Here is a 25,999-nt window from a genome sequence, read left to right on the forward strand (position 1 = left end):
GGGATCCCCCAGGAATTGATATTCTTCTCCTTGATATATCTTTCTTTCCCTTACCTGTGTGGTAAATAATCCTTGAAGAATCTGCTCAAAAGTCATGTTTTGTTTTAAAGCCTTGTCAGATCCCTTCATTTCTTATTTACACCCTGCCCTACATGCAGATTAACTCTTTTCTGCCTTGAATGTTTCTAGTAGCATAAATGTTTATAATAAACTATGAGTTTACCGTACCGGGATCATTTGTTTATGTGAACCCTACAAAAAGATGATATCTTAGATTAGTGATCATAATTCATTTATCTTTGGTTTCCAAGCATCTGGCTAGCAGAATTCTTGGCTTGTAATACTTACTGAAGACATGATGAATGAGTGAATGAATGAAGAAGGATAAGTGTATTAATACTGATGCTTGAACTCCTTTGTTTGGTTTTTGCATCCCCCCTTCAATTGACTTTTCTTGCCCCTCTCAAGTATTTCTATTCTTAGTTGCTCCAGCAAACAAATCAAATGTGGCTTTGCTCATGTGACCTGTTTATTTCCTTCTCTGCACCTTTACACATACTCTTTCCCACCCTTTCCTATTCTCCATGCCCCCTGGACACATTGAAATTCTTGCCTATATTTAGCCACAAACATTGAAATTCTTGCCTATATTTAACCACAAACTTGTGATTATTCATTGATTTAGCCATTGCTTTGCTCTCTTGTTTTCTGCTTACATAATCTAAAATTTCCATTTACACTTAGTCCTTTTTAAGATTTTTTTTTTCTTGGTGTGCTTTGTAGGGTTTTAAAATCTCTTCAGAGATCTAAACGGTCAGAGAAAGTTGTATCAGTCAGGATACAATTCCCAAGACTCAGTGGCTTAAAGCAAAAGATAGTTTTTGTTTTTGTTTTTAATCATTCATACTGTGTATCTATTGCAGGTCATTTAGGAATTCTCTCCATTTGGTTTTGCTGTCTTGCTTTAAGACCTAAGTGAAAAAGCAGCTATTTGGATCACTGCTGATCAGTACCACCGAGGGAAAGAGAGTATTGCAGAGCAATACTCTTAAAACTTTACCTTGGAAGTGACCCTACTAATTTGTGAAGCAAGCCATTTTTCCACACCTCACTCCAAGGGGTGGAGGAATGCAACGTTACTGTACACCTGGAAACAGTAGAAGTCTTTGATGAACAGCACTAATGATCATGTAAGATTTCTTTCTATTCCTTTTGAAGGTTTATGTAGGTTCTGGTTCAGAGCTTTGAACATAGGAGAGGATCAGTAAATGCTAACTAACTGTTTGCTTCACCTTAGGTGTGTTCATTCCATAGTTCTGCCTTGACTTAATTTTGAGTGGTGGTTCTCTTAGAGATGAAAGCTCTGCAAAAGCAAGAAAATGAACTGCACCCAAAATATAAAGGCAAAAGCCCATTTTAAATGCTTTAGCACTTTCTGAACTTGGCAGTGATAAAGACCTCACTAATAGTGTAGATGAACTTGATATTGTGGCCCTATTTAAAAGCACTAAATCCTCCCAGCTGGAGATAATTGATGAAATGGCTATATCTCAAAGTTTCTCTGGCCGCCACTAACAATGTTAAATTAGATAACTAGAGGCAGCATTTTGAGGAGATGGAAGCCATCTGATACCAGAGAATAGAAAATAGAAACAGATAAAAGCATCAGAATCCTGAAAGCTATTGTGTGAGTTTTCTGAAGTTCAAGCTGTACTGCTTTAAGAAGTTGGGTTGTAAAGGTAATGAACATGGAAAAGATGATATATATTGTATAGGCCTTTAATTGTGCTCCATGTGGGAGGATAAACACGGTGTGAATAGAAATCCCCAAAGATGTCTATCATGTTTTGTCCTCTAATGTGTCCATTAATAGCTAGTAAGTTGTGGTGAGAAAAATTGGGGCACTGTGGACAATGTGGTGTACTGTGGGGTTAAAGCCCTCAATTCCATTGTTTGTAAAATGGAAAGATGTACCTTGGGAAAAGTATCTACCCTGTAGGGTTGCTGTGATGATGAAATAAGATAATGAATGTAAAGAATTTAGCTCTGTGCCCAACACTCATTAAATGTTAGCTGTTATGATTACTGTACAACTATTTTCTTGTGCTGGTTATTGGTGTTTGATTTTTTTTTAAGATAGTGGCATTTGTTCTATTTCAGAGATGGAAATAATAAATATTTTATCTTTGATGGGGATAAAAAAAGAAGGCAATTTTATATTGCCACTCAAAGATCAGTGTTTTTTGAACTGTCATTTATGACCAGTTAGTGGGTCATGAAATTAGTAAGTCATGGCCAGTATTTAAAATAGGAAATAAAATAGGGGTACCTAGATGGCTCAGTTGGTTAAGCGACTGACTTGATTTTGGCTCAGGTCATGATCTCAGGGTTGTACGATGAAGTCACATGTTGGGCTTTGAGCTGGGTGTGGAATCTGTTTAAGATTCTCTGTCTCTTTCTCTCCCCACCTCTATCCCTCCCCCCTCCCTATCTCTATCTTTCTCTAAAACAAACAAAAAAACCCAGGAAGCAGAATAAAAACATGAGAATGAATTTGACATTCATGAACAAATATTTTTTTCATGAAAATTTTATTTCATGTGTGGAGTATGTGGTTTTGTTAATGTGTATAAATACTGGGTTAAAATGTAAAATGTATTTCCAATTCTGGAATGTGGTCATAACGTCTGAATGTCATAATTCTAAAGAAACGTGCATGGCTTTCAGCTTATTCTGAAAGACCCCATGCCCCAAGGCTACTTTTCTAAAAATGTTCTTAAAAACTACATTTGACTTGTGTAAGTGTAAAGTATTATAAATGATGACAATTCATTTTATAAGGTGTCTGAGGTCAAAAAAAAAGTTGAGGAATTTTTCCTTGTCCGCTTTCACATCCCCTAGTCCAGCGAGATTTCTTTCATAACAATGCAAACTGTTAACACATTTCAAATATAAGAGTGTGAGCATCATTCTGAAACCCTGATAAAATCCGCCTGTTTTAAAGCCTTGGCCTAGCCACCCAGCAAGCATGCTGGTCTAGTCCGCTTCCATCACTGGATGGTTTAATCACTTCTGGTGCCCCACGCTTCCATTTGAACACGCAATGCCCAAATATAAAACAAAAGCAAATGAAATGAAAAAGTGATGTGTCACAACTGGCCCCTGACTTGCCATGATCTTTCACTGTGCTTGCAAGACTGGACGTTCAGGCTTCAGATTTTCCATGGCTTCTCTTCCTCAGAGTCTGAAAAGCAGGAGAAAAGGGGTCTCAAATGGCTTTGGGGTCTTCTAGCATGTTCGAATGCACACTGAGTGGTGGAAAGCATCGTGAAACACCATTTAGTGGAGACATCCTGCCAACCCATGAAAGGCTCTTCATGCAGAGAGAACACAATGGTCCATTGTTAACAAATCTGCTGTGTTTTCCTCTGAAGGTGCTGCTTCCTCTGCAGTCTACCATTTGGTGTCTGTTTTCTCTCACACACCTTTCCTATGCACTTGTATTTTCATTGCTGTTGGCAAATCATTCTTACTCCTCAGGAAAGGAAAGCTCTGGATCTCATGTCATCAGACTCTACCTCCTGCCCCCAAGTGTCTGGTTGTCTCCTGAGTCCCAGGTCCTTGTGTGTCTTTAGTTCCTGACTCCCTCTCAGTCTGCCAGCACCCCTCCTGCCTTCCTTCTTTGCAAATGGATGATTTATAATAGAATCTTCCTAGTCATTTGGGCTCTTAGTTGCTTGCCTTCTCTTCTCTAACCATCTGGTCCTTGGTGTCATCCTGGCCATTCACCCTGTGACCACATCCTGGACTTTGTCTTTACTGTGACCATCCATCATCAGCCACCTCCCCCTAGCTTTATTGAGGTACAACTAATGAGTAGAAATTGTGTATATTTAAGGTATAGGACACAATAGTTTGATGTATGTTTACACTGTGAATACATTGTGGTAGCGCAACCAAGTTTATTAACACATAAATCACCTCACATAGTTGCTTTCTTTTCTTTCTTTCTTTTTTTTTTTTTTTTTGGTGTGTGGTGATAACACTAGGGACCTGCTCTCTCAGCATTATAGTTTTAAATGGCCCACTCACTGACTCACACTTTTTTTTTTAAGATTTTAAAAATTTATTCATGAGAGACATGAGAGACATGAGAGAGAGTCAGAGACATAGGCAGAAGGAGAAGCAGACTCCCTGTGGGGAACTTGATGTGGGACTCAATCCCAGGGCCTCAGGATCACAACCTGAGCCCAAGGCACCCAGGCATCCCTAACTCATACTGTTGATACCTGCTTCATGATATTCATGTTTAAATAATCACAGTTGATAAAGGGTGTTTGTTTCTCATATCTATCAAACATAGGTTTTTTCGTGTTTACATAATCAAACTTTTCCCTTGTGCTTCTTTAGTTGTGTTTCACAGATACCCTATTAGCTCAAAATTAAACTACAGAAGACTTTCCTGAGACCACTATTTGGTTTGCTGATTCACAAACCAAATGTCCCTCACTTTATATAATTTTTTATCCATCTATCTGAAGTTTTACCTCTTTGAATTGGAGACTAAAGTGCCCCTGCAGCAGTCGTTACATTTGAAGATTTATTTATTTTGGTTGATTTGTGGGATTTGGATTTATTACATTAGCGGTTTGCTGCAGCATATGCATGTAAACTTCACCTGATAAATGCTTCTTCTTTTGTAGCAAATTAGGAAATTACCAATTCATTGTATCATTAAACATTTCCTACATGCTTTTGTTCTCTTAAGAAAAATGAGAGCATGCTTATGTTTTGTAGTCTTTACCATTGCTTTTGCATTCAATAATAAAACAAATATTGAAATTCACTAACTCAGCTATTATTTGGAGTAACCAATTATGGGTTCATTGTATTGCAGTTATTTTAATAAAAATATAATCAGTTAAAAAAAAACTTGGCTTGATCTTTTCATTGAGGAAAGAGGTTATTTCTCACTCTGGTAGCTGCATTAATTTGCCTTTGCTACTAGAATATAATTAAGTAAATTAATTCCTTCAAGTTTTTCTCAAACAACTCGTTGCAAGTGAAGGTGCTAAGAAAGCAAAGATGTTTAAGCCATGTTTTCTGTCCTACAGCTACTTGCAAGCTGAATGATGAGATAGAGCTGAGCCAGTGGTTAACTGCACTGCAAATGTTTCATATTTTTGTCCTTAAGCCTTTAGCTAGCACTCTAATTGTGATCAACTGGCTAGCTGTCCACCGAACCAGTTTCCCCTACCCTCTTTAGCAGTTGGCTAGATTGTATTTTCCAGATTTGCTTTACAATAAGCATGAATATATGACTGTGTCCAGGCCAATGGAATGTAGGTAGAAGTCACGAACCCCACTTCTATATCTGTCCTTTATTCTCTCTTAATGCCATCTTTTGACGGAATATATACTCTACACCTGAGGCTACCGGAAAGTCAAGTATTAAATGAAGATGATAGAACCTGTTAGCTTAGGTCCCTGAATGAAGCTGAACTGTCTCTGCCATCATTCCCTGCTGAGCAAGCAATAAATCTTTGTTGGGCCAATGAGATTATGGGGTTTATTTATTATAAATTCTAGAGTTACAATAACTAATATGCTAATGGACTTAAATAGGTGATCCCGCTCATCAGAGTCAAGACTGTTCCTTTATATTGTGAGAAAATGAGGCTCCAAATATATTTGAGAAACATCATTCTGGAAGCTAAGAATGGACTGGTTGTACAATTGAAGACTGCTATGAAATCTAGGAATCACAGATTATTTGTTATTGTTTACTAGAGATTCTGAAAAAAATGAAAAGAGAGTGAAGTAATCTAAGAGTCTTGGGAGTAAATGGGAACATTAGACATGTAGTAAATTATTTCCGTAATGATGTTTCTGTATGTTCAAATACCCATAGTTGGGGCTCCCTGGTGACTTGGATCTACTCTTGGCTGCTCTTATTCATTGTAAGAGAGGGTGGAATTAATGAGCTTTAAAACCTTTAATCAATAACTCAAAGGATGCTTAATTAAATAAATGTCATTGCCAGGCCCCAGCTGACTCTCTTTCTGAGTTCTGATACCTTTACTTCTGTATTACTTTTATATTATTAAGATTTCAAAACATTTACCTTCTGGTCTATAACTATAATTAAATTTTCTATGTGCTGTATATAAGTCGATTTGAAAACTGAATGCCAGTAAGTAGCATTCACAATTTTATTATGATATACATACTATTCACTGAAGAACCAAGTTTGATTATATCCCAAATGAAGAAAATATAATCCCATGTCATGAAGCATGTGCATTTAATGGTAAATGCCCCAAGCATAAAGGAAAAGACAACCTACAGAATGGGAGAAGATATTTGCAAATGACCTATCAGATAAAGGGCTAGTATCCAAGATCTATAAAGAACTTATTAAACTCAAGAGCAAAGAAACAAACAATCCAATCATGAAATGGGCAAAAGACATGAATAGAAATTTCACAGAGGAAGACATAGACATGGCCAACAAGCACATGAAAAATGCTCCACATCACTTGTCATCAGGGAAATACAAATCAAAACCACAATGAGATCCCACCTCACACCAGTGAGAATGGGGAAAATTAACAAGACAGGAAACAACAAATGTTGGAGAGGATGTGGAGAAAGGGGAACACTCCTGCACTGTTGGTGGGAATGTGAACTGGTGCAGCCACTCTGGAAAACTGTGTGGAGGTTCCTCAAAGACTTAAAAATAGAGCTACCCTATGACCCAGCAATTGCACTGCTGGAGATTTATCCCAAAGATACAGATGCAGTGAAATGCCGAGACACCTGCACCCCGATGTTTATAGCAGCCATGTCCACAATAGCCAAACTGTGGAAGGAGCCTCTGTGTAATTGAAAGATGAATGGATAAGAAGATGTGGTCTATGTATACACTGGAATATTACTCAGCCATTAGAAGAGACAAATACCCACCATTTGCTTCAACGTGGATGGAACTGGAGGGTATTATGCTGAGTGAAATAAGTCAATCAAAGAAGGGCAAACATGATATGGTTTTATTCATTCAGGGAATATAAAAAATAGTGAAGGGGACTAAAGAGGAAAGGAGAGAAAATGAGTGGGAAATATCAGTGAGGGTAATGGAACATGAGAGACTCCTACCTCTGGGAAACGAACAAGGGGTAGTAGAAAGGGAGGTGGGCGGGGGGGGTGAGGGTGACTGGGTGACGGGCACTGAGGGGGGCACTTGACGGGATGAGCACTCGGTGTTACGCTATATGTTGGCAAGTCAAACTCCAATAAAAAAATATACAGAAAAAGGAAGAGTGGCATCTTTTTTCTTGAACTCGGGCAATAATTCAAAATCATGCTATATTATAGTTTTATTCATACTTGAATGACTTTTAGATAAAGCATTTTGTTTCCCTTTCTAACTATTCTCCTTTTTTTGGTTATTGACAGAAGAGGCATATGCTTTTAGCATGGCATATTTTTACAGAAATGCATATGCAAGTAATTTTTTTTAAAAAAAGAATGTATGTGGGTGGTAGCTTTTAAATTTCCTGCATGTCAGAAAATGTCTTGGTTTTGCCATTACACTTGATTGATAATTAACTAGTTATAGAAATATAGGTTCAAAATAATTTTCCCTAGGAATCTCGAAGGAATTGTGACATTGTTTTGAGAATTCAGAGTTCATTTGTGTAGAAAACTGCTCCCACCCCAATTCCCAAATTTTAGGTTTTCTTATTTTGGATTTGGACTTATGAAACTTTATCAGAGTATTTCTAATTATGGATCTTTACTCTGTGCTTGGCACTAAGATGAAATATTTTAATATGAAAACGTAAGGGTGTGTGTGTGTATGTGTGTGTGTGTGTGTGTGTGTGTGTGTGTTTAAGCTCAGAGAAATTACCTTATTTCAGTGCCTTTCCCCTCCTATTCATTTATCACTTTGCTCTTTTTGTAACTCTCTTAAATAGTTCTTGGGTTTTCTGGGTTTGTTGTCCATATTCTTAACTTATTTTTTATCATATGTTTTCATTTCATCTTTTTGCTTCATGTTCTGGGAAATTTCCTTGTCTTTATCTGCTGTCATTCATAATGATTTTGTCTATTAAGTCCTTCTATTTTGGTTTTTAATTTCAGCAAACCTCTCTAATGTCTGAACTCTCTTTCTTGTTTTTGGATTGCTCCCTTTTCATGGTAGCCTATTCTTGTTTTATTAATGCCAGATCCTCTTGAATGTCTGAGATTAAAATGATCCTAAAATTCTTTTCTGTTATTACATCATTTTTGTTTTATAAAGGACCACTCATTATGTTTATTCATCTTGAAATTTTTTTTCTTTTATGCTCTTGTTTTTCTACAAAAACTAGCATTTTTGGTTCCATATATATCATATATATATATGTTATATATATATATGGTATATATATGTATATAGCTGTGTTGACTTAGTAATTCAAAATGTACTTCTTGTTCTTGGTTTTAGTCTGTTCACTCAAAGTCCTCTCCAATGAGTGGAAAGACTGCCTGCAGACTCTGTGTATGTGGGTGGAGTGAGTCAGAAGATAGTAGAGGATGGAGAATATATTGAAATACTAGAAACTCCCATAATAGCTAAAGGAAGACTTTATTCTGGAGGGGGAAGTGCATTCACGCATTTCACTCCTGGATAGTGTGACCATACTTCTCAATTGTTATATCATAGCTACTCACAGTGCCCCCCCCTTCTGAACTGATTTAGATGATAACTTGTACAGTCACCCTGTCCCTAAGTGGAATGGTCTCTTCCCCCTCTTCCCAGTCTCTGGGGAGATCTGGAGTTACCACAGGCTCTGCTGCTATGTATCTTTCCCTATTTCTGGCACATCATCTTGGGCCCTTTCTAAATAAAATATCACTCTGTTAAAAAACTACTTCTGATGGTAGCTGGGGAAAATGCTGCTACTAGCTGCCTTATGTACACAGAGGAAGGGGAGAGAAGCCCTGGCCCAGCTTTCTCATAGACATTGCTCTATAGCCACTCCTGATTTCAGCCCCTCAGATCTCTCCTGTTCTCTATATATTTATTGATTTCAAATTTAGAATCTCTCTGAGATTTTTCCAGGGTAACAGTTTCCTATCTCTTTGCAGCCATCTTCAGTGCCTATTCTGGGTCTTGGCTGTCATTATTCTGTTTTTCATCAATATGTTTGACAGCAGCCTGTATTCTTGTATTAATTTTCTGTTGTTACATAACAGATAACCAAAATGTTAATATCTTAAAATCATATCCATTTATTATCTCAATTTTTGTGGATCCAAAGTCTGGACTCTGGGCTAAAATCAAGACTAAATTAAGGTATTATTTAGGTTGTGTTCACCCTGACAGCTTGATTAGAGAAGAATCTATTTCTGAGCTCATTTAGGTTGCCAGCAGGATATAATTCCTCATGGCTATGGAACAGGGGTCCCTGGATGTTGGCTGAATGTTGTTCTTGGCTTAGGGGCTGCCTTCAGGTCTTAGCCACATGAATGTGCCACAACATGGCAGCTATCTTCTTCAAAGCAAGCATCAAGACATCTCTTTCAAGGACCCACCTGATTAAGTCAGGCCCACCCAAGGTAATCTTCCTTCTGATTAATTCAGAAAGAACTGACTGTCTGACATCTCTTTCAGATGTAACTAAGTGACCTTAATTACATCTGGAAAAATCCTTTACCTTTGCCATGTGGTGTAACCTAATCATAACAGTGATATCCCATCACATTCACAAGTTCTTTTAGCATTCAGCAGGAGGGGATTTTACAAGGTATGCACATTAGGTGGCAGAAATCTTGGGGAGCCTCTTAGAATTCTGCTTATCACAGATACCTAGAAAATAGAACTCTGAAAAAGAGAAAGAAAGAAAGAAAGAAAGAGGAAAGAAAAAGGGAAGGAAGAGAAAAAGAAAGGAAAGAAAGGAAAAGAAGAAAAGAAAAGAAAAGAAGAAAAGAAAAGAAAAGAAAAGAAAAGAAAAGAAAAGAAAAGAAAAGAAAAGAAAAAGAAACTAGACTCTGGGACAGAAATCCTCATGCAGGTAGTTCACTCCCAAGTGCTAGAAAGATTAACATTTGTGGAGCACTGAGTGAGGGGAGAAGTTGGCTATCTTATAGTCATAAGGCCTTGGCCAACAGCATGGGCGGTGGTTGCATAAGCTGGGACGGCCCTTTAGTTGTACCGAAGTGGGGGAAAGTCTGTGTTTTTATACCCTGTCCTTGGCTAGTCACTGGATACAAGCTGTCCTGTCCTGATTGTGTACAATTGAGAGTGGAGTGTACAGCCTTTGCAACAGCTGGTGGAATAAGGTTTCAGTCCTAACAGGGTTCTGCGGTCTCAATGTGTTCCATAAAATTCATGTGTTGAAATTCTAATGCCCATTGATAGATGGTCTTAGGAGGTGGGGCCTTTGGGAGGTGATAAGTCATGAAGGCATTAAGTAAGATTAACGCCCTTATAGAAGAGGCTGGAGGGAGTTTCCTTGCCCCTTTGGCTGTGTGAGGATATGAGAAGTCCGCACGCTGGAGGCGAGTTCTTATCTGACCATGCTGGCACATTGATTTTGGACTTCCAGCCCCAGAAGGGTGAGAATAAATTTCTGTTGTTTGTAAACTACTTAGTCTGTAGAATTTTGTCCTAGTAGCCTGAATGGACTAAGATACAGGGGGACCTGGGCTGTCATACTAATCCTATTAGTGTCATTGTCTTCATGGCAGTTATCCTTATGATCTTACCTAATTTATTCATTTATGTCTTTATTTAATTCCTGCGACCTTCACTAAAATATAACCTTTATGAGAACAGGATTCTTATTTGTTTTGTATTGCTCAAGCCTCAAATCCTATAACAGAGGCTGGCACTTAGTAGATGTTCAATAAATGTTTGTTGATTGCACAAATGAATTGGCTTTCTATGGTTCAGTTCAGAATTTATTAGAACTTGGTGGTCTTTGGGTCTTTTTTTTTTTTTCTTTAACATGTCTTTCCTTTCATTTCACAGAACATGAGAGTATAGGAAAACAGTGAGTCAGCATCTTGACCTAGCCCCTGGCCCCTCTTTCCAGAGCTCTGTGATGCTGCCACCAGCCTGTTCATGGTCTCTGACTTCCATGGACTGGGTTCCTCCTGCCTCCCATCACCTGTAGCTGAGTCCAACCTCAAGAACTGGATTCTCCCAAGCATACTTGCTCAATTGATAGACCTAGGGTCCTCCTCATAATTCCTGCTTAGATCTTATCACAACATGATGATTTTGTACCCTAATTTCTAGAAATGAATTTCTGACTTTTGTTGTTGTTGTTGTTGCCTAGGCCTAAGGAGTCATTTGGAAAACCTGCCTGAAGTTCCAAAATACTAGATAATGTGGCCATACTTGTTATCACTTATTGAGAGCTACCTAGAGAATTGGCTTTGCGGTAAATTGTTCCATAAATCATTTCTGGTTTTTATAAAAAACCTCTCAAAGAATGGCTCAGGAGGAAATGGAGGCTTGGAAGGTTTTTGTAGAGTTTAATATGACTTCTTCAAGTCAAACAGGTAAAAAGTGTTGATGCTTCAAACCTCAGTTTAACTAACCCCCATACCAAGAGTCTTACTCTGCTGTTTCAGCTCTATTGGCTCTGCCAGAGTCTGAAAGTCTGCTGCTCACTACCTGCCATGAAACACATTCTTACAATTTCATGCTTATCAATGATCAGATGCGCAGATATAGCTGAACACCGTTCCTCCTCTGTGGAGGAAGAAAGCGTGGATCTGTTAATGACACCAACCCCTGCGGCCCTGTGTAAGCTATTGTTTATGAATGCCATCATTATGAAAGGAGCTAAAGTTCCTTTTTGAGGGATCCTAAGTGGTTGAAAGTTCAGGAACCCTTTTTCCATGTTGAGCCAGTATCACTAACTCCTAACACTTAACATTTCAGTGTATCATACTGATTTGTACACAGGTGCCTATTTTGCATTGTAAATCCAAGATCTCAGACATTTGATGGAAGCTTCTCCAATTCCAATTGAAACGAACAGTAGAGTAGCTCAGCAATAGATGTTAGTAGAACTTTTTATGAGAGCAGAGATTTAACATATAAATTGTACCATGAAAAATTAATTGTTTAGGTAATAAAGACAAATGGAGACTAATTTCTGAATGGCCTCCCTTCCTTGCTCCACCCCCATGTCGTGGAAACACACATTAGTAAGAGCATCTATTTGTCAAATTTGCTTGGTGTGTTGCTTCAGAGCCTCAACAGTATTACCAACATTCTGAAGAAGCTCATTGATTGAAATTGATTTAATCTTAGTTTTCTTTTTTTTCTTTTTTAAAGATTTTATCTATTTATTCATGAGAGACAGATAGATAGAGATAGAGATAGAGATAGATAGAGAGAGAGAGAGAGGCAGAGACACAAGCAGAGGGAGAAGCAGGCTCCATGCAGGGAGCCTGATGTGGGACTTGATCCCGGATCTCCAGGATCACTCCCTGGGCCAAAGGCAGCACTAAACCACCCGGGCTGCCCTCTTTTTTTTTTTTTTTTAAGATTTTATTTATTTGAGCAAGCACGAGGTGGGGAAGGGGCATGAGCTGGGGGAGGAGCAGAGGGGGTGAGCCCAGAAAACCAAACTCTTTTGGTTTTCTGGGCTCACCAATACTGAGCAGGGAGCCTGACCTGGGGTTCCATCCCTGTATCCTGGGATCATGATCCAAGCCAAAGGCAGACACTTAACAACTGAGCTACACAGGCACCTTCTAATTTCTTAGTTTTATCATAAATAGTTCTAAAGCAGTGATAGACACTATCCAGCATACTGATACATCTGAGTTTAGTATTTGGTAAAAGAAATGACTATCATAAACCTAAAGACATATTTTAAGGGGACTTTTTTGATTCTACAGTAAATTAGTGTGATCGCTGCGGGAAAAATGGCCAATGTCCCTCTCTGTAGTTTTACATCAAAAAATGGTTACACTGGGCAACCCTGGTGCCTTAGCGGTTTAGCACCGCTTGCAGCCCGGGGTGTGATCCTGGAGACCCAGATCGAGTCCCACATCGGGCTCCCTGCATGGAGTCTGCTTCTCCCTCTGCCTGTGCCTCTGCCTCTCTCTCTCTCTCTCTCTCTGTCTCTATGAATAAATAAATAAAATCTTAAAAAAAATGATTACACTGAGAGTGTAAGCAAATATGATCAGCTGTTCAGATGTCAGCAGCATTTTACTCCTAGGATGCTTGTCACAATGTAGAACATGATTTGCAATGTTTTTTCTGGAAAGTGCAAGCCTTTTCTTAACCTATCTACCTAACAAAGACCACTACATATACAGTAATTCTCATGAAATAATAAAAACTTATTTTGGAGTCAAGTAAAAAAATAAAAAGATCTGAGAAAGTATCAGCAATTAATTAATTAGAAAATATAAGATGCAAATGAGTGCGTGCATGAAATGTTGAAGTTGGTAGCTGCGATCTGTACTGTGAGCCATCTTACTTAGAAAATGAAAACAGTGATTCATGATGTGGTTTTGGCAAGTACTCAAGCTGATACAAAATGTTCCAGAATGTAGTCAAAGTTGAAAAGGCAGTTTGAGCAAATACACAGGAAACCTGGAATTTTCTATTGGCAGTATGATCTGGAAAAAATCCAGGAACCTGAACACACACTTCCACATTCTTGATTAGGAACTTAAGAAGTTGTTCAGCACAGCTCTTTCAAATGTTGGGTTTGCATTGTAATTGGCTGTCTAGTCTTGCTGTATTTCCACATCAGTCAGTAAATAAAAACCTTGAGTTTTTCGAAAAAACTGTTCTGAACATGTTAGTTACTGTTTTCTCTTTTGGTTTTCTGGGCATTTTCTGGGCAGTCAGATTTTTGTTATATGCCCAGCTCATTTCTTTGGATAGCATGCAAGTAAGCGAAGGGCTATGAGGAAGGTCATAGTAAGACCATGCAGCACCTTGACCCGGGAGCGAAATGCACAAATTGTAACTGCCTGAGCAGCTGCAAGGGAGAGGGCATTTGACAGTGGATCTCACATTTATTTCAATTAAGGTTTTTATTGAGAATTTATTACAGAATTTAGTGATTCCATTTCTGCCCAAATCATATAAGCCTATGAACTTTATGGATTTGCTACTGAATCTGGACTTACCGTGGAAGTCAGTTCTAATGGTTCTCCATGCACACCCTGCGGTAGGAAACAGGTCAATGCTTGGATTCCTTTAAGAGAGCATCAGCCCAAATGCTGACCTCTGCCTGCCTCTGGGAATCCATAAAGCAATTGTTTGTGACAACCATATATGAGTTTATATACTAGGCCAGAGTGGACCTCCCACATCTGGGACCAAATCTCTACTCTCTGGATTTAAGCAACAGAGGATGTTTTCTAATCATAAATGTTTCTGTCAATATAACTTACCATTTAACTGACATCTGCATGTTGGTTCATCCACGAAGGTGTGACCAATGAAAGCACATACTCTTGTTTTCCCACGGGACTAAGGGCCCTGCTCAGCCCCAGCCCATGAGGAGAAAGTAAGCCTGGTAGATATGATGACTGCCAATGTTTGGTCTTCAAGCAGCAGCTTCATTTTTCATTAACGATTGCTTTGGTGTAAATGGTTGAAGGAACCCAGTGTCTCATGTGATGTGTCTCACTCTCAGAAGGCAAAGTGTGGTAAATCTAAGCAATCTGCTCACTTAGAACTTTGACTTGTATTCGTGCAACACATCTCATGTTCTTCTGAAGAAATAAGCCTTAAAAGTTTTTTAAAAGTAACAAAGTAAAGTCTGATTTCTAAATCTATGTTGCTGGCTCAGACTTTGTTGACAAGTAAAATTAGTTTTCTGAGGAGAAAGTAGCTAAAAGACTCTATTTGTGATTATTAAAAATTAAATTATATATGAAGTGATTCACCTTGGAATCAAACTTTATTCCCAGGTCATCCAAACAACTCTCTAAAATTGCCAAAGGAACACGATAATACAAGTTCTTGGAGAGTGTCATTTGGCAAGCTGACCAATAAATGAAATGAAATGTCAGGAGTTTAGAGCAGTAATAAGGATATCAATATATTTCAGATTGTATAAAAACTCGCCAGGAACTTTCACTGGACAGAAGCCAAAACAAAGGAAGAACCATGATATTAGGCAGCACAATGTCTTATAAAAGACTGACAGACAAGAAAGCAAGACCTGTAGTAGGAAGTTTCAAAGGTCCTCCAAGAAACTCAATAACTTTAATAAAGAAGTATTTTCAGGATTTAAGGCAAACATAAGGTCTGTAAAGCATTCTTTTATGATTTCTTATAAGACACTGAGTTCTGTACCAATTACACTTCCATTCTTTTACTTATTTCTTCACTTATTAAATTTTTATTGTGTTTAGGGGACTGTGACAGGATTAGTGATCCATAGTCCTGGCAATCAGGGGTTCACAGTGCTGTGCAGAAGACATATGAATTATAATTTTGTGTTTTTTGAAGTATAATTTACATAAGATGAAATTCACCATTTTTTTATTTGAATGTAGTTGACACCAATGTCACATTATTTTCAGGTGTGCAACACAATGATTCGATAAGTTTATACATTATGCTATATTCACAAGTGTAGCTACCATCTGTCCCCATACGTGAAATTCGCCAATTTTAAATGTACAATATAAGCTAACAAATGTATACAGCTGTGTAACCATCACTAAAGTCATATTAGTCACATTTTTATCACCCCAAAAGTTCTCTAGCTCCTCCACACAGTCAATCCTACCCCGCTCACCCTATGCCCATAGCACTCACTGTTCGACTTTTTCTCACAATAGTTTTGAGTTTTTAAAAATTTTGTATACAGAGAATAATATAATTCATAGTCTTTCATATCCGGCTTTTTGTACTCAGCATAAGGTTTTTGAGATTCATCTATTTTATTGCAAATATCAGTAGATATTTTTATCTATTGTAGAGCAGTGTTGTTTAAATGGATGTGCCAAAATTTGTTTATCTACTCATCAATTTATAGGCAATCAAGGTTGTTTCCAGTTTGGGGCTGTTATGAATAGAATTGTTACAAACATTCTCATATGGGTCTTTGTATGAAAATATGTTTTCATTTCTTTTGGGCAAATACCTAAAAGTAATCATTTATGGAAATTTTTTTTCATGGAGTTTTCATGGAGTTTATTGTACTGCCCTCAAGTTTCATTTACTCCCCATTTAATCTCCACGTTTTACACTCAACCTTCCTCACTCACACCGTGTCTGTGCGTCAGAGCTCTTTAGACCTCTGCAGGGTAGGTCAGCTCCCCACTTACCTCGAATTCCCTCTGTGCTTACCCTGTAATGTGGCTTGCTTGGGCCCTTTTCCTCAGGGATCACTTCTCTATGCCCTTTCCATAGTCATACCCAAGGATCAGCTGGAGTCTTTTGACTATCCATTGTTCCTTTCCCTTGCTTATGAAAAACTCACCTCAAGTGGCCTCCTCTGACTACCCATCCAATATTAAATTTTCCTCATCACTGACATGTTTTACATCTCTCAAGATACTTGTAACTTTTGAGATGATTTTGTTTGTTCACACATTTCTTACCTATCTCTCCCATCAGAATGTAAGCTTCAGGAAGGCAGGACTTTATCATGTTCACTTTATGATCCTAGCACTTAGAACTGTGCCTCACACATAGTAAATACTGCATTGATATTTCTGATGATTCAGAGGTGTGTGAATCCTCAACCTGAGAGTAAGAATGCATCAGAATCCGGTGTCCCTTAATCTCTCTAGTGTGAATTCCTGGATTCCCTTCAAGTTTATATTCTTACTGGATTTTACCATGAATCATGATTTCAAAACATATATATGCTTTGCTTTTCTTTCTATATAGTGAAATTATACTTATCCTTCAAGGCCTGACTCAAGTCTTCTCCACCAAGTTTTCCATGAAGATAACATTGCTTTTCTGCTTCCTGGATATGTTGACTGTAGAGATGGTCTAAGTAACGGTTTCATGATTTACTTTATATTTCTCTATTCTCTAATTATCTCATAATTTATTTTTGCCTCCCTAACAGAATTATAACTCCTCAAAGCCGGGATCCCCTTTTATATCTGCTAAGAAGAGTTGATCCAAATTAGGCATTAAGAAAACTTATGATGCTCAGTATCTATGTAGATATATGAAGATTATGGATTACTCTTCCTAGGTAAAGCTATACAGGTAAGAGACTACTTTATTTATTATTTTTTAAGAGGCTACTTTAAAAGCATCATCCATCCATTCATTCCACAGATATTTATTCAGTGCCTTCTATGTGTCAAGTAGTGCTTTACATTTTGAGGATACATAAGTGAATAAAACAATGATAAAAACAAAAATCCCTGACCGGTTTGAGCTTATGTGTTTTGAGAGTTAACAGATAAAAACAATTAAATAAGTAAAATATATTGTATGTTAAGTAGCCATGTGTAAAACAGGACCTTCAAATTTAAAGGAGCAAAAGAACTCAATAACTTAATTAAAATGTAATCATTAGGCCCTCAAAATCTTATAAAAGACATTTGCCTTATTTTCTATTTAGAACTGGATTCTCTGTCCTATTTTATTTTATTTTATTTTTTCTCTGTCCTATTTTAAAACAATGAAGAATAACCAAGTGGAGTCAAAAGAGAAAGAATATGATTGCATTTGCTTCAATGTGGAGTAATTTGCAAACAATGAAGTCTTTTAACTTGATCTGAATTATCTTTGCTTCATTATGGGTCACAAAAGTCGACTTAATGTAACCCTGAAAACTGCTAAGTGGAAATTTGATTCTTGACTCTAAGTCAACACATCATCAGCAGAGAAAGTTTGTATCTTGAATTGCTTGGGGTACTTCGGTTTAGGTCATTGCTTTCTGTGTCCCCAGACCATTCTCTCCTAAATCTCTTAAATATAAAATCTCAAAATAATCCTCTTAGTATCTTCTTTTCCAAAATTCCACTCAGAGTGGGGCACATGAGCAAACTTCCTTGTGGAATATCTCAATCTCTTCTCTGGGCCTCTGTCCATTAAGGTCTGTTAACAAGCATGTAGCCAGTAGGTGTGCAGGTAAAACTTTTGGTCCAGCAGTAATGTTTATATAATTACACATTTCTGATCATTTACATTGCTTAAATATCCTATGGCTTCTCTAACCCTACCCTCTCAACATCTTGCTACAAATTCCTAGAGTATAATGTTTACTTTCAGAAAGTAGCCCCTGGAAGAAGTTTAAAAATTGAGTATTAATATTTTTTTATAGTACAGGCGAAGACTGAAAAAAGAGTATTATTAGATTAGCAAATATATTGGTTGCAGAAATATTAATGATTATCAAATATAAACATCCATTGATAGAACAATTCTAAATTATGAAGTAGTAATGGATTTTAAAGCTAAACATTATATGAACTTTTAAAATGTATGATGTAAATATAGTCCACGAACATTTATAGGATTCATATTTTAAAGATGGGATTAATTTCTATTTGTTTTTAATTTTTGTAAATGTCAAAGTATAATGTATTATGAACAATGCAGAGAATAGAATTTTTGAAATTTCCTAGGGCATTCATAATTTATCAGGGCTGTCTGTCTTCTCCCAAAACACTTTGGTATTTTTGAAATAAAATTATAATATAGAGTGTATTCAAGATCTAGGTAAATGATGGCCTGGGATAAGGAAGGAATATTTGAAGGCTACATACTGTATCTCTCTGATGTTTCTCATTTCATGGTGTGTTTTTTAAAAAATTAATCAATTAATTAATTAATTAATTTGTTTATTTTTAATAGGCTCCATACCCAATGTGGAGTCCAATGTGGGGCTTAAACTCATGACCCTGAGATCAAGACGTGACCTGAGAGCAAGAGTTGGACACAACCAATGGAGCTACTCAGGTGCCCCTTCATTTCATGTTTTTAACATGATTGCATATCCATTTATTCATTCAGCAGATATTTACTGATCTGTTGTATGCCAAACACCATTCTAAGGGATAAAGATATTGTAATGAAAAAATTATTCCTGTTCTTGCAGAGTTTATATAGTCCAACAGGGGAGATACACAATGGAACAGAAAGGTAAAACCTATGATATGTTAGATAGCAATATGTACTGAGGTTGGAAGACAAATAAAGCAGGGAAATGGGTTGAACTTTTAGTTTGGCTGACCAGGGAGGGCTTCACTGGGAAAGTGACTTGAAATACTTGAAGGAATTAGCAAATTATCTGAGGAAAGAGTGTTCATGGTGAAGAAACAGCAAATATAAAAATCTTAGGTGAGGACATGTTTGGTGTGTGAACAGGCAGAAGGAGGCCAGTGTGACTGGGATAGAGTGATTGTGTCAGTGAAATATTGATCTTTCTCCTCTGCCTGTATGGCTATAGGAACATGAGCAATCTAACAAGTAATATTTCCCCACCATTCATTCGTGGTTCCCTGTCTAGGGCAATTGAAAACAATGTATGATCGATCAGTTCAAGCCAGTGTTTACTTTTTATATATTCATTTTTTAAAGACTAAAATTTTAAGATTAGTTTTAGGTTTAAAATAACATTGAGAGGAAAGTCAAGAGATTTCCCACTCACCCCTACCCCACACCTGCATAGCCTCCCCTGTTACCAATATCACATGCCAGAATGGAATTTGTTTGTTTGTTTGTTTGTTTTATAGCCAAGGATAAACCTACACCAACATGTTATAAACATTCAAATTCCATATTTACCTTAGGGTTCACTCTGGATGTTCTACATTCTATGAGTTTAGACAAATGTGTAATAATATGTATCCATCATTGCAATATCATACAGAGTATTTTCACTGCCCTAAAAATCAGGCATGCTGTATCTACTCATCTCCCCGGTCCCTGCTGTAAACATTGATTTATTTACTGTCTCCATAGTTTTGCCTTTTTCAGAATGCCATTATAGTTGGAATCAAAAAGTATGTAGCCTTTTTAGACTGGCTTCTTTCACTTTACTAATATGCACTTAAAGTTCCTCTGTGTCCTTTTATGTCTTGATAGCTCATTTATTTTTAGTGCTGAATAATATTCCATTGTCTGGATATACCACAGTTTATTTATCCATTCACCTACTGAAGGACATCTTGGTTGCTTCCAAGTTTTGGCAATTATGAGTAAAGCTGCTATAAACATCCTCGTGCAGGTTTTTGTGTGAACATAAATTTTCAGCTCTTTTGGGTAAATATCAGAGTGTGATTGCTGGATCATATGGTAAGAATATGTTTAGTTTTCTAAGAAACCGCCAAACTGTCTTCCAAAGTGGCTGTACCATTTTACAATCCCACCAGAAATGTATGAGAGTTCCTATTGCTCCACACCCTTGCCAGCATTTGGTGTTGCTTACTTACTTTTCATTTCTGAGAGAAATGTTGCTTCTGATATAAGTTAGCATAGAATTAATTCGTCAGTCTATTCCTTGGCTTTGATTAAAGAAAGGATTTGGGGAAATGAAAAGCTCTAATGTCTTTGCTAAATTAATTGAAATATGTAAAAATTTAAAAAGCAAAACTGAAAAAAGTTTAATTGACATTTTGCCAATTCCAATTTAATTCAACAGACGTTTATTGAGATCCTCTAATGTGAAAAGTTTGCTGCTTGTTCCTTTGGGGGATATGATTAGCAAAAAGCCATGGATGACAACTTTCTCAGTTCTGTGGCTCTTTAGCAAAAGAAACTAATAATCTGTTCTAATAATACTGTTCCATTTATCTGTCGCTTTGCTCTGAGGGTCTTGCTCAACTTGCTTGCAAGCTGTGTTTTCTTAATATAGAAACTTACTATGGCTCTGTGAAGTAGATGGATATTAAATACTACTATGTTTTGTTTCATTTTCAGAATAGTAGAAATATTTCCAGTGTTTGTCCTTATGTGTCTGTGAACTCCCAGTTCTGTGTCTCAGAGTGGGTGCTTGTAGACAGCCCCTTTGCCCCTGTAGCATTAGGCAAACTGATGCATAACTCCCACATAGCTTCTTCGGAATACGGTTCCTCTATCCCAGAAGCACTTTAGTGTTAGGCCGATGAGCTTTCTTCAGAAGGAATTCTCTGTATTCACTATTAGAGCTAACAAATATCTGTGATAGTTCTTCCCCTGCCTACTCTGGATACTATGGATCTTTTCCTTTTTCACTCAGACACATTTAGATTTCACTTCCTACTCTTCACTTTTCTCCTGCTTTCCCTCATTCAGTTTTTATGATTTCTAGCTAGCTAGCAGCCTTATACCTGGATTCCCTCTGTTTTGACAGAAAGTTTATTTCTACAATGGATTGGTGAAGATTATTTGTGATGCTGTGTTTGGAAGGATTCTGAGACTGAGTCCAAGTTCAGTAGGAGAGGGTGTTGGGATTAATTAGATTAATTAGCAGTGAGAGAGAGGATGTAGTAGTTGTGGCAGGACCTCACTGTCTGGACTGTTGGCTCACATGGATGGTACAGTCCCCTTGTACCAGACCTACCATTCTAATCTTCCTCCTTAATCCCACAGATTACAGCATGAGGTCACATCATGCATAATCCAGGTCCTTGAACTACTGTATCTCAGCAACTGTTTGATACTTGGAAGGAACGACTTGCTCACTTTGGATACAGAAGACACTCAAAACATGCGGATTTGTGATATATGAATTTTAACAGGATGAAGCCTTTAATAGTTGAAATCACTTGGGATCATCTGTTTTGGACCTTCTGCTTGATGGATTATCCAATAGTCAATGGTACCAGCAGGCAGGCTGGATATCTAAGAGACACCATTAAGTTGCAGGTCCTTGAAAACTTGGGTATACTTCCCACTTTCTGGAATGCATGCTACTAAGGCATTTAAAGTTCCTACTAGTTCCTGTTCATAAGGCTCGGTAAGCATGATGTCATCAGATGTTTGACACGATATTCCATGAAATTCCAAGATGATCAAGATTTTTGGGTGCTAGATTTTGTCAGGCAATGGAACAGTTGATTTAGCCCTGAAGCAAGAGTGTGAAGATGTGTTGCTGTCCCTGCTTCTGGTGGGATTTGCAATTTGTTATAGACAAAAAGGCATTTGTCAAATCAATAGCTGCATACCAGGATCTAGAGGTTGTACTAATTTGCCCCTTTAAAAATTCTATGTCTGGAGTAACTGCTGCAATGGGAATAATGACCTGCATAGCTTTATAACAACTCACGATACATCTGTCTTTTGCTTAGGCCAAAAAAGAGAATTACATTGGAAGGTGATATGAGATATCATCCTTTTGTTCTTCAAATTTTTGATGAAGCCAATGATCTCTGTACTTCCACCAGGGGTCAGTTGTGGCTTACCACTCTGGTTGAGAGAGGAAGCTTTAGAGCCATGACCTCATCATTATACCATAACAACCCTACCTCCAGAGGTAAGGAGTGTCGTACAGTGATTCTGTAAGTTTCTAAGCATGACTATTCAAATTATATATGCAAGATCTGAAGATATAGCTAGAGGCCCAAAAATCCAAATTGACCTCCATAAGTCCCACATTGTCTGGTGGGCCGTGGTGGCATTATAACCTCAGCGGAGCTAGCATCTGGTAATCTCGAGATAGGCCTGGATGTTTTCCTTTTCCAGAACATGATCACCCTATATATATAAGCATCTTATAGAAGGCTTAGAAAATATTTCAGAATATATTGTGGTGATGCTGAATGAGCCCCCTGCACTCTGAGCCTAGGAGTTTGCTTAAGGCTGCAAGGGTAAGAAGATGTGCTTCACTGTTGTGGTGATCCAAGTCAGATTTCTGTCCTCTTGGCCTAGAATTTTTTAATTACAGTTGCATACATATATAATTATTTATTAGGCTGCCTATTTGTTTCATGAAACACTGTGATCGGGTTAGCCTTATAGCAGATACCTGCAGGTCAGACATAACTGATTGTGGTAATTATGCATACTTTGTCTTTAGAGGTTAAGTTGGCCCCTAATATTCCAGAATTTCACTATTTTAAAATCAGGGAACTCATTTCAGTGGTGGCATTTCTCATCATCATCCCTCGCTTATAAAAGACAGCCATCCACCATAGAGCTCTTCTAAGCATATAGTGACCCCATTGTTAATGTATTTCTCAGTGTTTTATTGAAGAGAGAGCACTCTGGACTCTCAAGGGAATTATTTGTATGGATATTCAGGTTTACTCCAACATTCCTATCTTTCTAAGCCTTTTGGTTTTGTCTCCTATTTTATGCCAAGGAAGTTCCGGCATTTCATCCTGATTGAATTAGGTCACGTTGGTGTCCATGTTTTAGTAATCATCCAAGCAAACTCTTGAAACTTCTCACAGCTACATAATTCTCTGTTAAGTTAAATCATAATAATATATTTGTTTTAATCCAATGTTGTATTAGACCCTTTTTGGTCTAATATCCATAGAGAGTACTCCCATATCTATTCTCCAAGTTTCTGCCAATGTATACTTCCAAAATCTTGCTGTTCTTTTGGAATATAAACTCTCTTCTCCCAAGCATGTTTTGGCACTTGCCTCCCTGGGGTGTGTTGAGATACAACCCTATTTGCAGGTTTTGAGGCAGTAAATGATGCTGAGGAGAATAAACATTCTTTTTGAAGGCAGGTGTTTATAGGGTCTTCGAGTAAGGCTACTTTCCTTAAAACATAAGGAGCTGCTTCTGCTGGCAAGTGGCTCAGAGATATTAGATTAAAAATACTCAACTTTGTCTAAGCTGAACAAAATTTCTTCCTTCCAAGTTCAAGCATCCATTTCTTCCAAACAATTCCTAAACTTTTACGTAAGAAACTCTGTAAATTCATCTTATATTGTAATTATGCAACTCACAAAAATATTTTGATTAGTCATACCTGCCTTACGTCTCCAAGAAATAAGAGGTTCTTTCATAACTACTGAAGATGCTTTCTGGTTTTCTATGACTTGATGTCAGAGAAAGCTCATTCCCAGGTCTTATTACCATAACTGTCACGTACTTCAGCAACTTTGTTACTTAAAGTCTTACCTTCCATAGATAATTCATCCCAACCAGCCACAGGGAATAATTTAAGTCATTTTGCTCTGTTGCCTGTTACAGATTACCAGTATCCCAATTGTCGTTGGCAAGAAAGTTATCACTGTGTTCAGAGTCGAAGAGGTAAGCAACTCAGTTACAGAATCCTATCTCTGAGGGTCAGTTTCCTGGGTCCACTCATGCTGCCAAGTCTTCTACCAATCAAGATCCAGCAATAAACCATGATATATATTTCAAATGTAAAGAATTGGTTACTTGGATTTTTAATTATCTGTTGTAACCAATAATTTAGTAGCTCGAAACCAGATACATTTAATATCTCACATTGCTTCTGGGGTTCAGGAATCCAGGAGAAGCTTAGGATCTCCTATGAGATTGTAGTCAAACTGTCAGATGGGATTGCAGTTATCTGAAGACTTGGCTGAAGATGGAGGATCTGCTTCCAAGATGGCGCACTTACGTAGCTATTGGCAGGAGGCCTCAGCTTCTCTCTGGTAGTTGGCAAAAAGTTTCAGTTTCTCACCACAGGGGCCTCTCCACAAGGCCATTTGAGTGTCCTCATGACATAGCAGTTGGCTTCTTTCAGAGAGTTATCTAAGAGAGAGAGCATGATGAGGCTGTGATACCTTTTATGACCTAGCCACACACCACCATGTGTGTCATGGTCTACTCATTTGAAGCAAGTTACTAAGTCCAGCCCACAATCAAGGGGAGATGAATTAAGGTCCACCTTTTAGAGAGAAGAGTGTTGAGGAATCTGTGACATATTTAAAAATCATCACACACCAGTATTAGAAGCCTGAAAGAACAGAAAAGGAATGACAAGCCAAGTCCAATATTAGTATGTGTGAATGCAGCTACTACTCTTGGTGTCAAAGAACAAAAGGGCACTGGTTTATGTAGTGGCTCAGAGGACTGGTCTCTGTCGCTGGTGCTTTGAATGATGAATACCATGTGGCTGTTGTGTGAATCTTCAGGAAGGCTACCACTTGGCTATTGTCCAACTCTCTGAGGAAGAGACGCTATGGGAATGGTGCTCCTTGAAAAGTGCCTGGTGTCGCTGGTACTCTGCCACTGAAAAGGTATAGCCAGCCCTGAGGGGCCGAAGCATTGTTGGTATGGTATTTGTTTTCTGCTGCTGGAAGAAAACTTATAGGAACTGTAAATAGAAAAAGAGTTCATTCTTCCCTCCTCCTGTCTTTCAATTTCACACTAGTGTCTTTCACTGACAGAAACTAACAGGAATCCATCTGGCAAGGGAATATTGAAAATATAGTGCAAAGAAGCAGAGTGCGGATGGGTCGACTTGGCACTGAGAGATAATAGGTAACTAACTGGCATAGCCTGATTTCGGCTTATGTTTTTCTTACAGGTACTAACTCCTCAGATCACCCTTCTTAATTCTTTACATTCAACTATGAAGGTCCTCATATCTGGTCCAGATCCCTGTCTAACCTCTTCCCAGTAAGAGGCTGGTATCTGCATGAATTGGATACTCTGTATTTTAAAAGCACTTAAGAAGATTTGTGGTAGGTGGGTTTTAATAGGAAAAGTCTTGAAAAGTTGAAATCATTTGAGATCATCATCTATTTCAGGCCTCTAGTAGCCAGTTGTGAATGGAGGCTATACATAGTTTGGATATCTAGAAGTCTCTAGCAGGCCACCAATAATGATCCAGTGTCTCTCTCTTTCCCTTTTCCATGTCCTCTTGGCAAATATGGTAAATATGCCCCAGTTTATAGTCCTCCTATACGGTTTGCTTCGGGCCAGAGCTGGACCTAGTGACCTCCTGAAGGTTTGTAGCTTTGGAGAAGATTGTGAATTGGTCACAATTTTAGATCTCTGCAAAAGAATGTTGTCATTGCATGAGTAGCTCAGAAACTTGCCCTTTCCCAGGTATTCTTTGAATAAGGTGCCCCAAATGGGTAAGTTCTTTCTACTGCTTTGCCAAGCGCCATCCAATCCCAGCTG

Source organism: Nyctereutes procyonoides, unplaced genomic scaffold (genome assembly GCF_905146905.1).
Source record: "Nyctereutes procyonoides isolate TBG_1078 unplaced genomic scaffold, NYPRO_anot_genome, whole genome shotgun sequence".
Taxonomy (NCBI): Eukaryota; Metazoa; Chordata; class Mammalia; order Carnivora; family Canidae; genus Nyctereutes; species Nyctereutes procyonoides.